This window comes from Coregonus lavaretus (genome assembly GCF_964263955.1).
Source record: "Coregonus lavaretus genome assembly, chromosome: 15".
NCBI classification, from domain to species: domain Eukaryota; kingdom Metazoa; phylum Chordata; class Actinopteri; order Salmoniformes; family Salmonidae; genus Coregonus; species Coregonus lavaretus.
The window spans coordinates 38,660,985-38,667,832 of record NC_140002.1 but is presented as its reverse complement, the minus strand read 5'-3'; positions in this window follow the sequence as shown (position 1 = coordinate 38,667,832).

Here is a 6,848-nt window from a genome sequence, read left to right as displayed (position 1 = left end):
TATGTTGTTACAGCATTCAACCCACATAATGCATAGTGCATTTCTGGCTGAGGAATTATCTTGGAATAATAGTGATTATTTGATTATAATTTTTTGTGTGAAACGGGAAGAGAGAGAGAGAGAGAGAGAGAGAGAGAGAGAGAGAGAGAGAGAGAGAGAGAGAGAGAGAGAGAGAGAGAGAGAGAGAGAGAGAGAGAGAGAGAGAGAGAGAGAGAGAGAGAGAGAGAGAGAGAGAGAGAGAGAGAGAGAGAGAGAGAGAGAGAGTAAAGGAAGCTTAAAGGGTGAGAAAACAGGGAGCATCCATGACCTTCTTACCAATTGACACTTGTAGACTCAGATCTCTGGGGATTGTGATTTATTCCCATCATGACAGATAGTTAGTGGTCTGAATTTAACCATTGTTTTCACTCGTGTGATGGGATATTTCCATGTTTTACCCTTTTATTTTAACAGGATTTCTATTTAGCCAATGAATACAGAATATTGTTGGATTTTGCAGTAGTGAATAATTGCAGTTACCATAGGGACAGTGCTAGACCCTCCCACTGTACATCAGGCACCAGACAGAAAGAAGTCACCAGGATGGAAAGCAAAATGAGAGCCTTGTGGTCAAACCCGTCAGGGTGTCTGACTGTGTGTAGTTAACAATAAGGAACATGCCACTGGGCACACCACTGACTATCACCAATGTGCTATCGTGAAAATGATTGTTGCGAGATCTCCAATTAAAAATGAGATATATTCACTGTTGCTATCAAAGTCATTCCAAAGGGTACATTTAACAGAGCAAATTGTATGTGACCATAATTCCTCACTCATATACAGCTCTGGAAAAAATTAAGAGACCACTGCAAAAATATATGTTTCTCTGGTTTTACTATTTATACAGTGAGGGAAAAAAGTATTTGATCCCCTGCTGATTTTGTACGTTTGCCCACTGACAAAGACATGATCAGTCTATCATTTTAATGGTATGTTATATTAAACAGTGAGAGACAGAATAACAACAAAAAAATCCAGAAAAATGCATGTAAAAAATGTTGTAAATTGATTTGCATTTTAAATGAGGGAAATAAGTATTTGACCCCTCTACGAAACATGACTTAGTACTTGGTGGCAATACCCTTGTTGGCAATCACAGAGGTCAGACATTTCTTGTAGTTGGCCACCAGGTTTGCACACATCTCAGGAAGGATTTTGTTCCACTCCTCTTTGCAGATCTTCTCCAAGTCATTAAGGTTTCGAGGCTGACGTTTGGCAACTGGAACCTTTAGCTCCCTCCACAGATTTTCTATGGGATTAAGTGGCTAGGCCACTCCAGGACCTTAATGTGCTTCTTCTTGAGCCACTCCTTTGTTGCCTTGGCTGTGTGTTTTGGGTCATTGTCATGCTGGAATACCCATCCATGACCCATTTTCCATGCCCTGGCTGAGGGAAGGAGGTTCTCACCCAAGATTTGACGGTACATGGCCCCGTCCATTGTCCCTTTGATGCGGTGAAGTTGACCTTTGAATTCCTCCTCCTCCAAACACGGCGAGTTGAGTTGATGCCAAAGAGCTCGATGTTGGTCTCATCTGACCACAACACTTTCACCCAGTTCTCCTCTGAATCATTCAGATGTTCATTGGCAAACTTCAGACGGGCCTGTATATGTGCTTTCTTGAGCAGGGGGACCTTGCGGGCGCTGCAGGATTTCAGTCCTTCACGGCGTAGTGTGTAACCAATTGTTTTCTTGATGACTATGGTCCCAGCTGCCTTGAGATCATTGACAAGATCCTCCCGTGTAGTTCTGGGCTGATTCCTCACCGTTCTCATGATCATTGCAACTCCACGAGGTGAGATCTTGCATGGAGCCCCAGGCCGAGGGAGATTGACAGTTCTTTTGTTTCTTCCATTTGCGAATAATCGCACCAACTGCTGTCACCTTCTCACCAAGCTGCTTGGCGATGGTCTTGTAGCCCATTCCAGCCTTGTGTAGGTCTACAATCTTGTCCCTGACATCCTTGGAGAGCTCTTTGGTCTTGGCCATGGTGGAGAGTTTGCAATCTGATTGATTGATTGCTTCTGTGGACAGGTGTCTTTTATACAGGTAACAAGCTGAGATTAGGAGCACTCCCTTTAAGAGTGTGCTCCTAATCTCAGCTCGTTACCTGTATAAAAGACACCTGGGAGCCAGAAATCTTTCTGATTGAGAGGGGGTCAAATACTTATTTCCCTCATTAAAATGCAAATCAATTTCTAACATTTTTGACATGCGTTTTTCTGGATTTTGTTTGTTGTTATTCTGTCTCTCACTGTTCAAATAAACCTACCATTAAAATTATAAACGGATCATATCTTTGTCAGTGGGCAAACGTACAAAATCAGCAGGGGATCAAATACTTTTTTCCCTCACTGTAGGTATGTTTTTGGGTGAAATTAAATTTTTTGTTTTATTCTATAAACTACTGACAACATTTCTCCCAAATTCCAAATAAAAATATTGTCATTTAGAGCATTTATTTGCAGAAAATGACAACTGGTCAAAATAACAAAAAAGATGCAGTGTTGTCAGACCTCGAATAATGCAAAGAAAATAAGTTAATGTTCATTTTTAAACAACACAGTACTAATGTTTTAACTTAAGAAGGGTTCAGAAATCAATATTTGGTGGAATAACCCTGATTTTCAATCACAGCTTTCATGCGTCTTGGCATGCTCTCCACCAGTCTTTCACATTGATGTTGGGTGACTTTATGCCACTCCTGGAGCAAAAATTCAAGCAGCTCGGCTTTGTTTGATGGCTTGTGACCATCCATCTTCCTCTTGATAACATTCCAGAAGTTTTCAATGGGGTTCAGGTCTGAAGATTGGGCTGGCCATGACAGGGTCTTGATCTGGTGGTCCTCCATCCACACCTTGATTGATCTGGCTGTGTGGCATGGCGCATTGTCCTGATGGAAAAACCAATTCTCAGAGTTGGGGAACAATGTCAGAGCAAAAGGAAGCACGTATTTCTTCCAGGACAACCTTGTACGTGGCTTGATTCATGCGTCCTTCACAAAGACAAATCTGCCAGATTCCACCCCCAGATCATCACCGATCCTTCACCAAATTTCACAGTAGGTACGAGACACTGTGGCTTGTAGGCCTCTCCAGGTCTCCGTCTAACCATTAGACCACTAGGTGTTGGGCAAAGCTGAAAATTGGACACATCAGAGAAGATGACCTTACTCCAGTCCTCTACGGTCCAATCCTTATGGTATTTTGCAAACCTCAGCCTGGCTTTTCTTTACTTCTCATTGATGAAGGGCTTTTTTCTAGCTTTGCACGACTTCAGCCCTGCCCCTAGGAGCCTGTTTCGAACCGTCCTCGCCGTGCACTTCACCCCAGCTGCCGTTTGCCATTCTTTTTGTAGGTCACTTGATGTCATCCTATGGTTGTTGAGTGACATTCGAATGAGTTGGCGGTCATCCCGGTCAGTAGAGAGTCGTTTTCGCCCTCTGCCGGTCTGTAGCTTTGTTGTCCCCAAAGTCTGCTGCTTGACCTTGTTCTTATGAACCGCCGTCTTTGAAAGTTTAAGGATGGAAGCAACCTGACGCTCACTGTATCCCTCTGCCAGTAAAGCCAGAATTGAACCCTTCTTTTCCTCACTCAAAACTTTCCTTTTCAACTCTTTTGGCATGGTCAATAGTTATTTTTTGATTAATATTACTTTTGAGGTACTATTAGCACTGTTTTTGCCATCCAGCTGGTCCTATTGCAAGAGGATAGTGATGACCACAGCAGTGGTTTTTATACTTTTCCTTGTTAAATAAGATTTGGTTCAGATGATCACCTAATCAGTACCTAATTCAGTAGAATGAGGTGTGCCTGTGTTGGAATTCAACAGACACTGGAATGGAATGGCTGTCATACATGTAGAGATGCTGATTTAAGAAACATTTGCAGTGGTCTCTTTGTGAGAACATCAGGGGTGACCTGCAGGTGTTGTCTAGCTCCTCTCTAACGCTCCCTTCATTAGTATGCTGCTCCGCTCTCATTCCCCCTGCTATCTGCTAGCGGTGAGCAGCCCCACGGTCTAACCTGGACAAAGAACAATGCTATTATATTACAATGTTAGCTGACATCAATGAGACAGCTACATTACTTGGCCTTCCTCTGTAGCTCAGCTGGTAGAGCACGGCGCTTGTAACGCCAAGGTAGTGGGTTCGATCCCCGGGACCACCCATACACAACAAATGTATGCACGCATGACTGTAAGTCGCTTTGGATAAAAGCGTCTGCTAAATGGCATATTATTATTATTATTAAAGAGATCGTCTTCATGGTAAGTCTCAGTATTAGAATGTTGGCACTGAATCGATTTTACCTTTCTGGGGGCCATTATGAAGACTGCAAACATAAGAGAATATCAACAATCAGTTACTGTGTTGTAGGATTTACATGATTTGTGTAGCATTGCTGGGGATTGCTGTCAGGAGGTAAATGAAGACAGAGGGGAGGTGTGCTAAATATTGACTTGGCTGGACTGAAGAGTACAGTATTGACTGCTTTTGGTGCCCAAACCTAAACCCCCTATCACACATCTGTTAATGTAGGTGGTTTGGTATAGTTTTGCAGTGTTCCATAGACTCATACAAAACAACAATGATAAGGAAATATATTGGATTTGAATGACCTTTGTGCTATTTCTACAGCTCTTTGCATCAATGCTAACTGAAATCTATGGGCATGCCATCAAGTCTATGTGATAACAATAAAATTGCTTTTGCACAGTTATCCTAAAAATGTCAGGTAGTAATTGAGATGAAGGAATGCGGTACCCCAGTCTAGACATAGTTTAACATGGAGTGAAATTGAATCAATTTGTACGAGCATATTCTGCTCAAGAAAAATCTGAAATGACACCACAACATTTATGGTTTGTGTGGTGTGCTCATGTTGTTTCAAACTCTATTTGTTGTTTCTGGCCTGTCACCGTGGTTACTGATGGCAGAATTCTCAGTGGAGGCAGAGAGAGACGATGGCAGGCTGATTGGACCACTGATTAAACCTATACCGCACATACAGCTGATGTCCAGTTCTGGGTCTGGTCTGAGTCTCCTAATCTAATATTCATGCAGTCCTCTTCTTCTTGGCATCTTGTAATATTATACAATTCTTTCCTCTTTGCTCTGAATGTCTGAATGTTTTTGAGATGCAACAATTTCATCTTTGACCCCTCAACAGTGTGCCCCATTTTCTAAAGGTTTACATACTTGAAGACGCTTCGCGTTTTAAGGGTACAAATCAATAAACCAAACCAATGGAAAGGGGCACAGAGGCTTAGATGTCCTTTCGATGTGATGCTGAGATCTTGTCCCTACCTGACTGTTTGACTCCCAGTGACTGCAGACATGGACGCTCACTCTTATCCAGATCACTGTTCCCTATCGTCCTGTCTCGTTAAATGATAGTCATGGTGCGTACGTGTGTGCCATGTCCACAGAATGTTTTCACCTGTCAATCATTAGGGAACTCCAGCTAGTCTCCAGTCTCACACTACGTGGGCTATGTTGCATGGTAAGTGAAGAATAGAAGGCAGGGAAAAACACTATAATTCCCATCCAAGTAGTTGAAGTACCAGGGAGAGCCATTGGAGTGCACAGGAAGGCTGATGAAAATGTCAGTACTCTGTGAATACTGGGCTGGATCCTCTCCACAGATCAGCAATGCTGTTCTGTTCACCCACCTTTGAGTAATCTCCTCTTTAGTGCGTAAACCACCTTGGCCAAATGCCAACTTACCCAGCGAGGCTTTCTGTTGTTATTGGTGGTACAATAGCTGTCGGTGGTCTCACTGTAGTGCTGCTGATACGGTTAGGGTTAGGGGGATCATCCAAAGAGGTGGGTGACTGGTTAGGAGGGAGTGCACGTGGAGAGGTAGGGAATAGGAGGAGGCTGGCACTAGGAGGTGAAAGGCTGTGGAGCACTGTATGGCTTGGAAGGACAGGAGCTGATGATGTGAGTGTACTGTACTGTTTGTGGAGAGAGAGAGAGGCTAAGGAAGCAGAGGCGTCATTGGTCATCCATGCAGGATACTTATATAAAACACGCCTCAGCTAGGACTTTTCAGGGATGAGAAGGAAAAAACACTTGACTTATTATGCTGTTATTGTTACCACTGACTCTGGGCCACGGTTTAACACATTTGTTAAGTGCCATAAACAGAGGCATTAAAAAGAGCAAGGTTTAGTGTTTAAAAAAAGTGTATTTCAAAGTGAACACTGTGCTCGGTGTTTTACAGAGTTAACATTGACAATACAGCACAATGGGTAGTCAGTCACACAACGGAGAAGGGGTGAAACAGGAGCTGTTGGATGGGATATTCAGAGAATAAAGTACTAGTTGACAACATCAGATATTGTAACAGCAGCAGCAATGGCTATAAAACACCAATAACAGTAGAAACAGGGTTACGGTAAGATTACTCAGGTGGGTAAACAACAGTGGTGCTCATCTGTAAAAATTGATAATTCAGCTTCTGGAGAGCTACTTACTTGGTCTGCTGGTTTTAATTGTTGTCCAGGCTTCAATTGATGAACCAGACATTGTAATTATCTCTATCACTGTAACTCCCCCATCACATTCTGGTTGACCACTGGAATACCTAGCCTTAGGGAAAGACAAGGACTACTCCGTGGCTCCAGGACAAGGGATGTATTGCAGACCCTTCACTGATCTGCAGCTACTAATGATTAATATTGCGTTTGTGCTAGTGTTTCCTGTAAGTCACTACACTTCTTCCCTTGTGTCTTCCAGAGGTGTCTGTTGAGACGTTAGACGTGAAGTGGATTGATCTCTGGAGCCAGCTGACTCGAATGTCCG